The following is a 15,954-nucleotide window of genomic DNA, read 5'->3' as shown; positions in this document are numbered from 1 at the left end:
GAATCTGTAGCCGGATCCATAATTTCACCTCACGTTTCATCAGTTTTTCGACAGATCCATCACAAAAAACGTTTTCTCTCGCCGCCGGAAATTTTTTTTTAGATGGATCCGGCAAAAAACGGATGAAACGTGAGGCCATCCGGCGCTAATACAAGTCTATGAGAAAAAAACTGATCCGGCGGCTACTTTTGCCGGATCCGTTTTTTTCAAAATTCGCAGGATTGTGCCTGAGGGCAAAAACCTGATCTGTGAAAGGGGCCTTATTCGGTAACTCTAGTAACCAGCGATCAAAAAGTTACATGTATCCCAAAATGGTACTAATAAAAATGACATCTCGCCTCACATAAAATAAGCCATCACACAACTCCATCGGCCGAAAAATAAAACTGTTACCGGTCTCGAAAAATCGCGTGACAACTCCCCAAATATTTTTTTGCAAACTTCATATTTTTTTTTACCATTGAAATAATAAAAAAAACTAGACATGTTGGGTATCGCTGTAATCGTATTGAATGAGGAGAATAATACTGCCAGGTCATTTTTACCACAAAATTTACACTGTAAAGACAATTTTTTAAAAAATAATGGCAAAATTGTGTTTTTGTCACAATTTCACCCCATTTGGAATTTTTTTTTGCCATTTTCGAGTACACTATGTGGCAAAATGAATGATGTCATTCAAAAGTACAACTCGTCCAGCAAAAAACAAGCCTTCATATGTCTATGTGGACAGAAAAATAAGAGTTATAGGTCTGGGAAGAAGCGGAGGAAAAAAACGGAAATTAAAAAATTAAAATGGGCTGCGGGGTAAAGGGCTTAAAAGCCCTTTTTAATTTTTACTAGAAAGTATGTGAGTATTTAATGCGCTCACAGTATGTACTCTCTTTTAGTTTAGTATAAAATCCCTTTAATATGATTAATACCTACGGTTAATAATTGTTATGTAACTGGTTGAGACTTTTTAAGAACAACTGAGCTGATGTGAAATTAACATGTGACATGTTTTGTATATATCTGTATTGTCACATTTTTAACACTAAGGTTTGGATTCAACTTTAAAGAAGGCTACTACTTGCGATAAAACACAGTTTTATTTCAAAGTACTAAATTAAAGGAATAGTATGATTGTGTACACTTTTGTATATATAGAAAGATTAAGTACATTTAAAGATTAAGTACATATACTCCCATCGTCACCAAGGAGCTTTTAGACATCATCCGTCTGGAATATCAGAGAAGCAAGCACCAAGACAGAGAACTGAACTCCTGGGAAATTCACAACACTGCGTGCACGTTCCCACTTATGCAGGTATCACAACACTGAACATGTATAAGTACAGGTACCCAACTTTCTGCTTCTATCTTAGTCATGTTTTTCTGGCCGTATATAGTGATTTTCACTATGTAGTAAAGGTACCTTCACACTAAACGACTTTGCAACGTGAACGACAACGATCCGTGACGTTGCAGTGTCCTGGATAGCGATATCGTTGTGTTTGACACGCAGCAGCTATCAGGATCCTGCTGTGATATCGCTGGTCGTTGCTGAAAGTCCAGAACTTTATTTGGTCGTCAGATCAGCGTGTATCGTCGTGTTTGACAGCAAAAGCAACGATGCCAGCAATGTTTTACAATGGTAACCAGGGTAAATATCGGGTTACTAAGCGCAGGGCCGTGCTTAGTAACCCGATATTTACCCTGGTTACCATTGTAAAAGTAAAAAAAAAACACTACATACTCACCCTCTGATGTCTGTCACGTCCCCCGGCGTCCGCGCTGCTGCTCAGAGCTTCCTGCACTGAATGTGTCAGTGCCGGCCATAAAGCAAAGCACAGCGGTGACGTCACCGCTGTGCTTTAGGGCCGGCGCTTACACAGTGCAGGGAAGCTGAAGGCAGGGGACGCGACAGACACGGCAATGTAAGTATGTAGTGTTTGTTTTTTTTTACATTTACACTGGTAACCAGGGTAAACATCGGGTTACTATGCGCTTAGTAACCCGATGTTTACCCTGGTTACCCGGGGACTAAGGCATCGTTGGTCGCTGGAGAGCTGTCTGTGTGACAGCTCACCAGCGACCAAACAGCGACGCTGCAGCGATCGGCATCGTTGTCGATATCGCTGCAGCGTCGCTTAATGTGACGGTACCTTAAGTCTGGTTCATTCTTGCCCTCCAGTGGCCAGCTTTAGGGATAAGATGAATCAGAGATATGAGGCAAACATCAGACAATGGGGCAATAAACCCACACTATTGAAAAGCTCCCAAGGTAACATAAGTCCTCAGCAGACAGAGGTTAAATAAGCCTATATGTTTTACAATAACAAAGAAACAGAAAAACAGAGAACTATTTGTGAGGTCAGACAATGAAGTAAACAGTTCTCAAGATTGTGTCAGTATGAGCATTGTATGTCTGTAAATGTATGGCCAGCTATGCTGCTCTGTCATGGTCTGAATGCATATATTTCAATATGGACTCAAAATATCCATTTTTATGCTCACACTACAGTATCTCATCTGCGGTGGGCGTTATATTATACAGCTCAGATTTTACATACGTTGGTTTATTTGCTGCATCTGATCCATGTGGACTCAGTAAGTCACACGTCACAATCATTGCCAGTCATCAACTGCATTGCTGAGATAGTGAGCGGCCCCATGTGCTTGTTCTGACTCTGTAGCCCACAGGGCACACTATGGCACATCCATGTACAAGGCTCAATCTTCAGTGGCTCAGAGCCAGGCTTTAGGATTAGACCAAAGCCTTTGTACTTAGCGCATGTGTTTGATTTCCAGATGTATCTTCACATGTTGTGTAATACAGCTTCTGGATCATACATTATTCTCCGGCATCCACAGAATAATTCTACTTGTATCAAATGAATATTTACAAGCTGTTCCTTATAGATTGGCCTCGATATTGAAATGTATTCAGCTGTTCCGGATACATCTTACTTGTGTTTGACTCAGATGTAGCTTCCTGGCATCCGTTTTTAATATTTCATTATCAGAGAGACATGACCGCAGCTGTATAATAAAGCAGAAAGAAAGATAACAAATCAATTTAATATTGGAGAAATCTCTTCATTGAATACAAGCACGTTGGGCTAGTAGGGGATTTCATGTGGTTTGGCCTGAAATGAAATGTTCAAGGTTCACAAATGAACAAACCCTACAAGTTGTATGTAATGTTTTTCTCATTTAAATATATGGTGGATTTTGTAAGTTCTGTCATCCAGTCCTGTTTAGTGGATACATAGTGATGTTACCTACATTATTAACATCTTATAACCACATCATTGTATAAGTCTATGGAGAAATTGAAAAAAGAATTACAAAAAATGAAAGAATTAATGGTATGACAGACGTTGGCAAAATCAGAGTGAAGTCATCATGTTAGTGTCATGATCCAGGTCGAGTTTGCCTGCTGCTTTTCGTTCCCAGGCCTGGCCATGTAGGGGTTAACCTTTTCTGCCTCTCTCTGGGATGGGGATGGCTATTTCTCGGCTCTGTTGCTGATAGCTCTTGTCAGTGATAGTTTCTACTTTCGGCTTGAGCTGCTGACCCAGTGTGCCCAGTGCATGTCCTTTGCCTTCTGACTTCCCGTCTTAGTGTTATTCTCTCCTGGTCACCTCTTTAGTGTGTTTCCGTGTGCCTGTTCCCCGCCGTGTATTTCCTGGTTCATACTCTAACCTGCCCCGCTGTACTCAGTGTCTGTTTCCTCTGGTCCTACCCAGCTCCGACCCTTGTGCTTGTGTTTTGACTACGCGCCCATCTCACCCCATTCAGATACTGCGCTCCCAACCGGCTTCTGACCTTTGACTTGTCTCCAACTCTGCTCTTGTCTCTCCCCTTGGTACTACGTTCCAGACTGTGTACGACTCGGCGTGATCGACCTCTCTCCTGCCATCTACCGGTAGTTTCCCCGCTACTGCAAGTCCTCACTTGCGGTGAGCAGCTGTTCTCCGCTCTTCCTTGCCCCCTGGTGGTTGTACCTGGAATAGCATCCCAGATACCCACGACAGTTAGGCTCTCAAATGGCTGACCTGTAAATACCTCATTATTTTTCCACTAAAAAAAAATCACAGTTTAGTAAATCTTTCCCTTTTTTACTGAATGAGATTATTCTGTTCCCATAAAACAATCTTACTGACAAACCTACTTTAAATGTTGCTCACCCATTGTGATCTTAAGTCAAAAGTGCTAAACATTGAAAAGCATTTTAATTATTGCAAATTGTAGCTTTTTTGGCTTAGGTTGACAAATACATTTTGCAGAGAATAATGTGATTTAGGACTGGTAAGCAGGGACTCCACAACCGTCAAAAAAATTTCTGTACAGGCCATAAAAAATGGAGACTTTTTTTACAGTGTTTTTTTAAGTTGGAGAACATTGTCCATATTATTATGATTGTATTTTTTGTTACTTTACAGATAATGGTGAATGCTGATAAGATGTTTATATTCGTAATCGAAGCTGTAGACATACATCATTATCTTAATAAATCATTGTTTACCAATCTGTTTCTTAAAAACAAAAATAGTTGGCAATCTATGATTTTTGGATTAGTTGTCAACCTGTCCTGACTGTCAGGTGCCAAATATTATTAGCATCAGTAATTACACCTTACAAGACCTGTGTATTTGCAAGTACAATGAAATAGGCCATTGAAATTTGTATATGAACAGTGTAGAACTGTGGTCTGACCAGAGGGCGGACCCTATAATTGCACAGAACGTACGCACAACTACTGCTGATTGTAGAGTATTCACAGAGGATATATCAATAGATCTAATAATATTTTTGTGATTAACTATCAAAAATACACTTCTCAGAAGGGGCCAATGTTCAACTAAATGTCTGTTCATATTATTTTCTGAGCATTGTCCCATGTTAACATGCAGCAAGCAGACATTTGCTGACTGATGACATCTTTTATGACGGGCTGAAATTCATTATTCCCCTTGTGTAATCAATAGGACAAGCTACCAAGAATATACAGACTGTTTGGAGGCATACTGTTGCCATAAAGTGTGCACATACAAATGTTGGCTGTATGTAAAGGAAGTGTAACGAGCACTGATTAAGATCCTATATCAAAAATAGCTACTTGTGAAGGATTATTTTACCTGTGTAATAGGACCCTTAAAGCCCTCATTAGATTAGCGTTGGCTGAACCCGTTGATTATCGTTGAGTTCAGTCAACAGTCTTACGTGCATGGCGGTCCGCAACAGATGATTGTTGGTGGAAGATAAAAATCTGGCATGTCCATTCCTTTTCTTCTCTTAGAGATAAGCCACCACCAGAGATGTCTGTCTCTAGAGAACATCAGTGCATTCCTATATATCGGAGAGTCTGGCAAGATAGCTGCCGGTCGAACCTTCGTTTGGCCAACAGCCATCTAAAGTGCAAGTAATCCACGCCAAATATCGTTGTTGTGTGCTAAACCTACTGAAGGAGCATTTTGTACAAGGGCATAACTATAGTGGGTTCAGGGGTTGCAGTCACACCTGTGCCCTGGCGTCTACCAAGCCTCAGAAGGTCCTTTTAGAACAAATGAGAAGACCTGTACTAATAACGATCTGTGATAGTTGGCACCCCATTAAAGATTTTGCATTGGGACTCACAAATTTCAAGTTACACCACTGCTCTTGCGCTTATGTTGGCTTGTCCAGCTCTGTAGACAGGTAGGTTGATCAGCTCATGTATGCATCTTAGTTCTGTTTTTTCTTCTGCTTCTTTTCATGTTCTATGGTTTTTAATAACAGCTTATAGGATGACGGGCAACTCGTAAATGCTGCCCTCTTGGCTGTAATCATCAAAGTTTTGCTCTAAATGCTGAAAAACTATACTCTGCAACCTAAACCACTTAACACTGTGTGTAATCCATAATATAAATTATTCTTAGTAGGTTCATAAGAATTAATATTCTCCACCATAATAATCAAGTTCTCTATAAATTAATTGATTTAACAATGCCAACATGGGCGTAATATTTGTTCATCCTTAATTGAAATAAGCTAAGAAATCCTGTAAAGGTATTGCCATCTGCACACAGCAAATTCTCAGTCCAGTAATGTACGAAACATGGAGACTGTAAGTCAAACACGTTTACGCAACCCCAAGGAGCCCTATTTACAAATGACTGCCATCACTATAGCAGGGTTTGGAAAGAAACTGCTGTAAATATGTACAGAAAATAAAGAAAACAAGCTGCAAAGACAGTAAATGTAGACTCGCAGTCCTCGTTATGAGCTGTAGAACCGCTCGACCAGTTGGGGCCCTTTTTGTTTTTACAGCTTCACGTTCAGCTTTATCGCAGGGTAGGGAGCCCTGATCTAGACTCTTTGACCATTTTCCTCCCTGGCAGCTATAAACAACAACCTTGAAAGCAAATAATTATCAGACAAGGACCAGTTCTCAGTATCTAAAATGAGCTTCTGTGATGTTCCAGCGGAACGTTGTTATCATTGTCACAAAGATCCAATTAATTTGCTCGCCCTACATGTTTAAACTGGTCAGGGCACATAAAGTAATGTGTCCAGGCCATAATAACCTCAACAAAAAGGAAATGTTCCCTCCAGGTCTCCAATCATTAGGCTATTGGAGGTGAAGATAAGCTCATTGACAAGTGAGAAAGGCAGTAATTTACTTTGTATTGATGGCATGTGACAAATCAAGCCAGGCAAACAGCTGCAAACCTCAGGACTCCATGAACTAAAGCAGTGACGGGTGGAGATAAAATTCTTTCACAGCTCATTTAGTCCAAATGTAGCCACCTGGGTGGTGAGTTGGATCAGGGTACCATCCCAGGCATTCCTGCACAAAAAAAATCACTAACAGGCAGCCAATTTATAGGTTCCCACAAGACATTAATCAAGCAGGTCCGTGCTATCACTGCTGGAACAATTTGGTAGAGGGGAATACATAAAATAAAAACTGTTACGGTATTTCTGTTCATGCTATTTTGTACTGGAAATGTGAATTGGGGTAAATGAAAATGTCAAGTCCAGCAATTCTGTGAGAAGATGCATTGAATACTGTACCTTAAACATGAAGAGGTTACACATACCAAATACAGTGGGTACGGAAAGTATTCAGACCCCTTTAAATATTTCACTCTTTGTTTCATTGCAGCCATTTGGTAAATATAAAAAAGTTAAATTTTTCACATTATTGTACACTCTGCTCCCCATCTTGACTGAAAAAAACAGAAATGTAGAAATATATGCAAATTTAATAAAAAAGAAAAACTAAAATATCACATGGTCATAAGTATTCAGACCCTTTGCTCAGTCACTCATATTTGTCACATGCTGTCCATTTCCTTGTGATCCTCCTTGAGATGTTTCTACTCCTTCATTTTAGTCCAGCTGTGTTTAATTAAACTGATAGGACTTGATTTGGAAAGGCACACACCTGTCTATGTAAGACCTCACAGTGCATGTCAGACCAAATGAGAATCATGAAGTCAAAGGAACTGGCCAAAGAGCTCAGAGACAAAATTGTGGCAAGGCACAGATCTGGCCAAGGTTACAACAGAATTTCTGCAGTACTCAAGGTTCCTAAGAGCACAGTGGCCTCAATAATCCTTAAACGGAAGATGTTTGGGACCACCAGAAGTCTTCCTAGACCTGGCCATCCAGCCAAACTGAGCAATCGTGGGAGAAGAGCCTTGGTGAGAGAGGTAAAGAAGAACCCCAAGATCACAACTCTGAGCTCCAGAGATGCAGTAGGGAGATGAGAGAAAGTTCCACAAACAGTTCCTGGATGAAAACCTCTTCCAGAGTGCTCTGTACCTCAGACTTGGCCCAAGGTTCACCTTCCAGCAAGACAAAGACCCTAATCACACAGCTAAAATAACAAAGGAGTGGCTTCAGAACAACTCTGTGACCATTCTTGAATGGCTTAGCCAGAGCCCTGACCTAAACCCAAATGAGCATGTCTGGAGAGACCTGAAAATGGCTGCCCACCAATGTTCACCATCCAACCTGACGGAACTAGAGAGGATCTGCAAGGAAGAATAGCAAAGAATCCCCAAATTCAGGTGTGAAAAACTTGTTACATCATTCCCAAGAAGACTCATGGCTGTACTAGCTCAAAAGGGTGCTTCTATTCAATAATGAGTAAAGGGTCTGAATTTTATGACTATGTGATATTTCAGTTTTTCTTTTTACATAAATTGGAAAAATTACTACATTTCTGTGTTGTTTTTTTTTCAGTCAGGGTGGGGCGCAGAGTGTACATTAATGAGAAAAAAAGAACTTTTTTTGAATTTACCAAATGGCTTCAATGAAACAGTGAGTGAAAAATTTAAGGGGGTATATATATATATATATATATATATATATATATATATATATATATATATACCGTATTTTCCGGCGTATAAGACGACTGGGCGTATAAGACGACCCCCCAACTTTACCAGTTAAAATATAAAATCTTCTTAAAAGTCGGGGGTCTTCTTATACACCCTATGTCGTCTTATAGGGCCGGTGAATATGTGCCTTTTGGGGGGGGGGGGAGTGATCCTGATGACGAGGGGGCGTCTCACAGGAAAGTGAGTATCCCCCATTACCTTATCGTAGCGGTGCAGCGTGGGGGTCTCAGTGCTGGGAGTGGCGGCGGCGGCTGCTGTGCTCTGGTGCGGCGGCTGCTGTGCTCTGGTGCGGCGGCTCCTCTTCTGTGTGGGGCCTCTGTGCTGTGAGGTGGCGGTGGCATATCTTTATCCAGTTGGGGCTCCTCCGGCATCTCCTTAGCCCTGGAGGCCCCGCCGCAACTCCATCGGTGCAATGCAGCGGCCATTTTCCCGGAGGCAGCTCAATAGGTGCAATGCGGTGGCCTCCGGGAAAATGGCCGCTGCTCAGATTCAGATCTCGTCCCGAAATCTCGGGACACGAGATCTGAATCTGAGCAGCGGCCATTTTCCCGGAGGCCACCACATTGCACCGATGGAGTTGCGGCGGGGCCTCCAGGGCTAAGGAGATGCCGGAGGAGCCCCAACTGGATAAAGATACGCCGCCGCCACCGCCACCTCACAGCACAGAGGCCCCACACAGAAGAGGAGCCGCCGCACCAGAACACAGCCGCTCCCAGCACTGACACCCCCACGCTGCACCGCTAGGATAAGGTAATGGGGATTACTCACTTTCCTGTGAGACGCCCCCTCGTCATCAGGATCACTCCCCCTCCCCACCCACCATATACACCGGCGTACAAGACGATTCCCGGCGTATAAGACGACCCCCGACTTTTAAGAAGATTTTCGGGGGTTAAAAAGTCGTCTTATACGCCGGAAAATACGGTATATATATATATATATATATAGATATATATATATATATATATATATATATATATATATATATATATATATATATAGATATATATATATATATAGATATATATATAGATATATATATATACACACATATATATAGATATATATATATATAGTGAGGCAGTGACTGGTGTTACATGTGAGGGTCACTGTATGTTACCCCAGGGTGCGCACAGAGGTGTACTGAGGCCATGAGACTGCATTGCAGTCACAGATGTAGCTGTGGTTGCAGTACAGACTAAAGTGAGTATAGGTCTTGGACAGGGAAAGCCTGCTCTGGGTTTTTGTGTTTTTAAACAGACTACAGTATGTTAGTGGTACAGTCCATTTCATTCCGGGTTGAGTTTTCCATGTGGCTGAAGGCTGAGGAGGCGGACTGGCGTGTCTAGTGACTGTAACCCAGAAGATATGGTTCCTGGCTGTGACCCGGAGGATATCGTGTGCTGTGTTGTTTTGAGTTGAACATTAAAGAGACCTTCTGCTTTGAACTTTGCTGGGTCACTGCCTCATCACTGCACAGAGTGGTACCACTGCACTAATATATATATATATATATATATATATATATATATATATATATATATACACTCACTGGCCACTTTATTAGGTACACCATGCTAGTAACAGGTTGGACCCCTTTTGCCTTCAGAACTGCCTCAATTCTTCGTGGCATAGATTCAACAAGGTGCTGGAAGCATTCCTCAGAGATTTTGGTCCATATTGACATGATGGCATCACACAGTTGCCGCAGATTTGTCGGCTGCACATCCCTGATGCGAATCTCCCGTTCCACCACATCCCAAAGATTTCATGTTGTTTACGCCAAATTCTGACCCTACCATCCGAATGTCGCAGCAGAAATCGAGACTCATCAGACCAAGCAACGTTTTTCCAATCTTCTACTGTCCAATTTCGATGAGCTTGTGCAAATTGTAGCCTCAGTTTCCTGTTCTTAGCTGAAAGGAGTGGTACCCGGTGTGGTCTTCTGCTGCTGTAGCCCATCTGCCTCAAAGTTCGACGCACTGTGCATTCAGAGATGCTCTTAGGCCTACCTTGGTTGTAACGGGTGGCGATTTGAGTCACTGTTGCCTTTCTATCAGCTCGAACCAGTCTGCCCATTCTCCTCTGACCTCTGGCATCAACAAGGCATTTCCGCCCACAGAACTGCCGCTCACTGGATTTTTTTTCTTTTTCGGACCATTCTCTGTAAACCCTAGAGATGGTTGTGCGTGAAAATCCCAGTAGATCAGCAGTTTCTGAAATACTCAGACCAGCCCTTCTGGCACCAACAACCATGCCACGTTCAAAGGCACTCAAATCACCTTTCTTCCCCATACTGATGCTCGGTTTGAACTGCAGGAGATTGTCTTGACCATGTCTACATGCCTAAATGCACTGAGTTGCCGCCATGTGATTGGCTGATTAGAAATTTAGTGTTAACAAGAAGTTGGACAGGTGTACCTAATAAAGTGGCCAGTGAGTGTATATATATATATATATATATATATATATATATATATATATATATATATATATATATATATATATATATATATATGTGTGTGTGTGTGTGTGTGTTGCGAAAGTATTCGGCCCCTTGGAACTTTTCAGCCTTCTCCCACATATCATGCTTCAAACATAAAGACACAAAATGTAAATTTTTGGTGAAGAATCAACAACAAGTGAAACACAATTGTGAAGTTGAATTTATTGATTATTTTAAATTTTTGTGGAAATTCAAAAACTAAAAAGTGGGACGTGCAATATTATTCAGCGTCTTTACTTTCAGTGCAGCAAACTCTCTCCACAAGTTCATTGTGGATCTCTGAACGATCCAGTGTTGTCCTAAATGCCTAATGATGATAAATATAAGCCACCTGTGTGTAATCAAGTCTCCGTATAAATGCACCTGCTCTGTGATAGGCTCAGGGTTCTGTTTGAAGCACAGAGAGCATCATGAAGACCAAGGAACATAACAGGCAGGTCTGTGATACTGTTGTGGAGAAGTTTAAAGCCGGATTTGGATACAAAATGATTTCTTTAAACTTTATACATCCCAAGGAGCACTGTGCAAGCGATCATATTGAAATGGAAGGAGTATCATACCACTGCAAATCTACCAAGACCCGGCCGTCCCTCTAAACTTTCATCTCAAACAAGGAGAAGACTGATCAGAGAAGCAGCCAAGAGGCCCATGATCACTCTGGATGAACTGCAGAGATCTACAGCTGAGGTGGGACAGTCTGTCCATAGGACAACAATCAGTCGTACACTGCACAAATCTGTCCTTTATGGAAGAGTGGCAAGAAGAAAGCCATTTCTCAAAGATATACATAAAACGTGCCATTTAAAGTTTGCAACAAGCCACCTGGGAGACGCACCAAACATGTGGAAGAAGGTGCTCTGGTCAGATGAAACCAAAATCAAACTTTTTGGCAACAATACCAAACGATATGTTTGGCGTAAAGGCAACACAGCTCATCACCCTGAACACACCATCCCCACTGTCAAACACGGTGGTGGCAGCAGGTCTGGGCCTGCTTTTCTTCAGCAGGGACAGGGAAGATGGTTAAAATTGATGGGAAGATGGATGGAGCCAAATACAGGACCATTCTTGAAGAAAGCCTGTTGGAGTCTGCAAAAGACCTGAGATTGGGACATAGATTTGTCTTCCAACAAGACAATGATCCCAAACATAAAGCAAAATCTACAATGGAATGGTTAACAAATAAACGTATCCAGGTGTTAGAATGACCAAGTCAAAGTCCAAACCTCAATCCAATCGAGAATCTGTGGAAAGAGCTGAAAACTGCTGTTCACAAACGATCTCCATCAAACCTCACTGAGCTCGAGCTGTTTGCCAAGGAAGAATGGGCAAGAATTTCAGTCTCTCGATGTACAAAACTGATAGACACATACCCCAAGCGACTTGCAGCTGTAATCGCAGCAAAAGGTGGCACAACAAAGTATTAAGTTAAAGGGGCCGAATAATATTGCACGCCCCACTTAAAACTGGGAAAACTTATTGACTCGAGTTTAAGCCTAGGGTGGGAAATGCAGCAGCTACTGATACATTTCAAAAATAAAAATAGATACCAAAAAAAGTAAAATTGATTGAGACATCAGTAGGTTAAGCGTTAAAATGTGCCACATATAATGCTCCATACAGTTCATTATGGCCCCATAAGATGCTCCATATAAAAATGTGCTACATGTAATGCTCCATACAGTTCATTATGGCCCCATAAGATGCTCCATATAAAAATGTGCCACATGTAATGCTGCTGCAATAAAAAAAAATGACATACTCGCCTCTCGTTGCTGCCCGCTGCTCCTCAGCGTCCCGTCTCTCTGCAGTGACTGTTCAGGCAGAGGGCGGCGCGCACACTAATACGTCATCGCGCCCTCTGACCTGAACAAGTAATATCTAGAAGACACCGCACACTCTTAATAGATATTTATGCAAATTGTGCAAAATTTATTAAATATCACACTACACATTAGTGACACATGGGAGCAATGTACATTTCAAGGATAAGCGACCACTTGTAGTAACAATTCAATTGACGTTTCGGCTCTCCTGAGCCTTAATCATAATATCGCTACAAAGACACAAAAAACATAACAAGGGTAAATAACACAATTATATACATATATACAGCATCCGTGCATGATGAAGCAATAAATAGTATGCCAGGTATAAGATGGACGGCAGGCAACTAAATAGATTACCAAGCACCAAGGATGCACCGAAGTGAATAGAATAGAACTCCTAGAGTCATATCAGATGTGAATCCAAGAGGAGGTCAAGAGGTCAAAAGGTTAGGAGCAAGAGCAGAAGGGGAACAGGACAATAGGCACTCATTACCTTGGTATAGCAATGATAGATACACATAGCGAATTCCTTGCTTACTGGTATAGGTGGTGCTAAAAGGATAGACAGGAGGTAAGTATAAGTACGGTGTGTCAATATAGGAAACAAATGAAGAGGGGAGCCTGAATCAATACCTATTAGCAGATAAGGTGGTATGTGGCCAATCGTGGTATGCTGCCCTGTGTGCTGAACCTATATTGGACCGAAGTAAAGAATCATAAGAATCACTGTATATGTAAGGCAAAGGTGAGTGTGAGTAAAACAAAATAAAATAAAATAAAGGGCTGTCCAGGAATTGGCTGGGGGAGAGGAGAACGGGTCCATATAGAGGAATGGGAAGCCTGTGTTGAGAGGGATCGCACTGCCTGCAGTTCGTGCGTCCCCCGTGGAAGGAACCTGTATATAGTAACAGGGAATATGGAAGCAGAGGATATGGGGGCAGAGTCCCACTATACCTGGGGTGGATGTCTTGTAAGGCGGCGCTCCCGCGCCTTGCTGATGTCGGCGTGCCCAGGAGGAGAAGGTGGGACTGTTAAATAGCAGTGGTGACCGCCGGACCGGAAGTGCGTCATCCGGACCGGAAGTCCCACTGTATGGAGCCAGAAGGAGTTACTGAGCATGCCTGTGTGTCACCATGGTAACCTGCTTGAATATAGAACTTAGTAGTGATCGCAAAATGTAGTGACAATGCTCCAAGAGGCATATGGATGAATATTAGGGGATAATCGTACTATATAGAGGAGAGTTTGGTGTGACTACAGGATATGTGCGCTGCATATGTATCACTCTAATAGCCCTCCTTGTGCGACCCCTAATAGTAACCAAGGTATACAGTTATGGTGTCACTAAGGGCATGTTGGTAGGTGTTTGTATAGATGGCTGGACTATGCGATATGGGGTCTTGTGTAATTATGAGATCCCGGCGCTGGCAGGACTAAACAAAGGATGGGTGGTAGGAGTAGTAAGTAAAAGATAAAAAAAGGAATAAATAAAAAATAAAAATATCAAAATAAATAAATAAAAAGGGTGGTATAAATGAATGAACTATGAATAGAAAATAGTCGACTGAAAAAAAATTGGAGAAAAAATAATGTTGAAAAAACAATGATAATAATAATAATAATACGGTTAAAAAAAAAAATGAAAAATGAATGACGGAGGGGGTTTTTTTTTGAGTCGTCACTCACCTTCATGTAGAGTTATCAGCGGGTCTGGAAAAAATGGGAGATATAGTTAGTACTACAACTTAACAAACCTGCCAATCAATTTCTCTATTGAGACCCCTCGGTGCCAGAGTATCTAAGGTGTGTATCCAGAAAGTCTCTCTGGTTTTCAGTAATTTGATATGGTTGCCCCCTCTTCTGGGACGTGGAACCTGTTCAAGTATTTGAAATTTTAATTGGGCCACAGAATGTTTGAAGGTGACAAAGTGGTCGGGGATAGGAAGCCATGTTTTGCTACAGCGGATAGTAGACTTGTGGCTAGCGATCCGATCTTTAACATGTTGGGTAGTTTTTCCAACATACAGGAGGCCGCAGGGACATTTAATCACATAGATGGCAAAATTAGTATTGCAGGTAAAGAAGCCCTGAATAGGATACGATTTCCCTGTCCTAGGATGGGTGACTTTATCGGACCTGATAACGTTTGAACATGCTGCACAATTAAGGCAAGGGAAAGTGCCACACCGTTGGCTGGCTAAAAGCCTCTGTGTAGTCTGCGGTTGGGTACTCCCAATGTCAGCCCGTACTAGCTGATCTTTGATGTTTTTTGGTCTTCTTGTGCTCATCAATGGTGGTGATTGGAAAGGTTCCACTGAAGGGTAGGCTTTGTGCAAGAGGGACCAGTGTTTTCTAATAACTGAGTATATTTTGGGCATAAATGGATGGTGCGTATGCACAAAGGGTAGACGCTCCTTAGGCCGCTCCCGAGGGGGAGGGGAATGCGGGGAATTGATGCGTAATTTTTCTTGGTCCAAGAGTTTCAAAGGGTATTCCCTCTCCTGGAATTTGAGGGCCATGGTGTCCATTCTATTCTGGCGTAGGGCAGGATCAGTGACAATACGAGAGACTCTTAAATTGTGACCGTGGGAGGCTATTTTTTGTTGTTTTAGGATGGCAGCTAGAGTAATGTAATAAGTTGTTGCAATCCGTAGGTTTGGTAAATATGTCGGTTGTGAGGTTGCCATTATCATCTTTGATAACCCAGGTATCCAAAAAGGAAATTTTCTGTGCATCATAGTGGATGGTAAACTGAAGCCCGGGGGAAATGGAATTAAGGTATGTAAAAAAGTGGTGCAGAGTGTCTGCTGTCCCTGTCCAAATGAAGAAAATGTCATCAATATAGCGAACATAATTGGTGGCATAGGTTAAGAATAGCTCGTTGTCATAGATGTAATCGATTTCGAACTGATTCATAAATGCATTTGCATAAGCTGGGGCTACGTTTGAGCCCATTGCGGTCCCACGTGTTTGGACATAGTGCGTGTCTTGGTATAAGAAAAAGTTTTCATAAAGGACCAGTGTGAGAAGTTCGAGACAAAGTTGGGAGGTTCTTTTGGGCATGTCAGATTTCTCAAGTAGGGATTTAGTGGTTGCAATACCTTTCACATGTTCAATGGAAGTATACAAACTGTTGACATCGAGCGTTGCCAGGAGACTATGGGTGGGAATACAATGAAGACCTTTGATAATTTCAAGGAATTGTCCTGTGTCAAGTAAAAAGGCCCTAGTGGTTTTT

The 15,954-nt window shown here is 41.9% G+C and overlaps 1 protein-coding gene and 1 long non-coding RNA gene across 5 annotated transcripts in view; one reads left to right on the top strand and one right to left on the bottom strand.

Annotated features, from left to right (window-relative positions):
• KIAA0825 (KIAA0825 ortholog) overlaps positions 1–15,954 on the top strand; it is a 565,784-nt gene that overhangs the window by 458,897 nt on the left and 90,933 nt on the right. The gene's annotated exons all lie outside the window — the stretch shown is intronic.
• LOC143807550 (uncharacterized) overlaps positions 13,365–15,954 on the bottom strand; it is a 128,036-nt gene continuing 125,446 nt past the window's right edge. The window contains exons 3-4 of the long non-coding RNA XR_013221762.1: positions 14,403–14,426; positions 13,365–13,407 (exon numbers count right to left, since the gene is read on the bottom strand). This is a non-coding gene — a long non-coding RNA (uncharacterized LOC143807550). The remainder of the gene's footprint in view (positions 13,408–14,402; positions 14,427–15,954) is intronic.

The sequence above is a fragment of the Ranitomeya variabilis genome, chromosome 1, assembly GCF_051348905.1.
Source record: "Ranitomeya variabilis isolate aRanVar5 chromosome 1, aRanVar5.hap1, whole genome shotgun sequence".
Classification (NCBI taxonomy): Eukaryota; Metazoa; Chordata; class Amphibia; order Anura; family Dendrobatidae; genus Ranitomeya; species Ranitomeya variabilis.
This window is presented reverse-complemented; position numbering and strand designations above follow the sequence as displayed.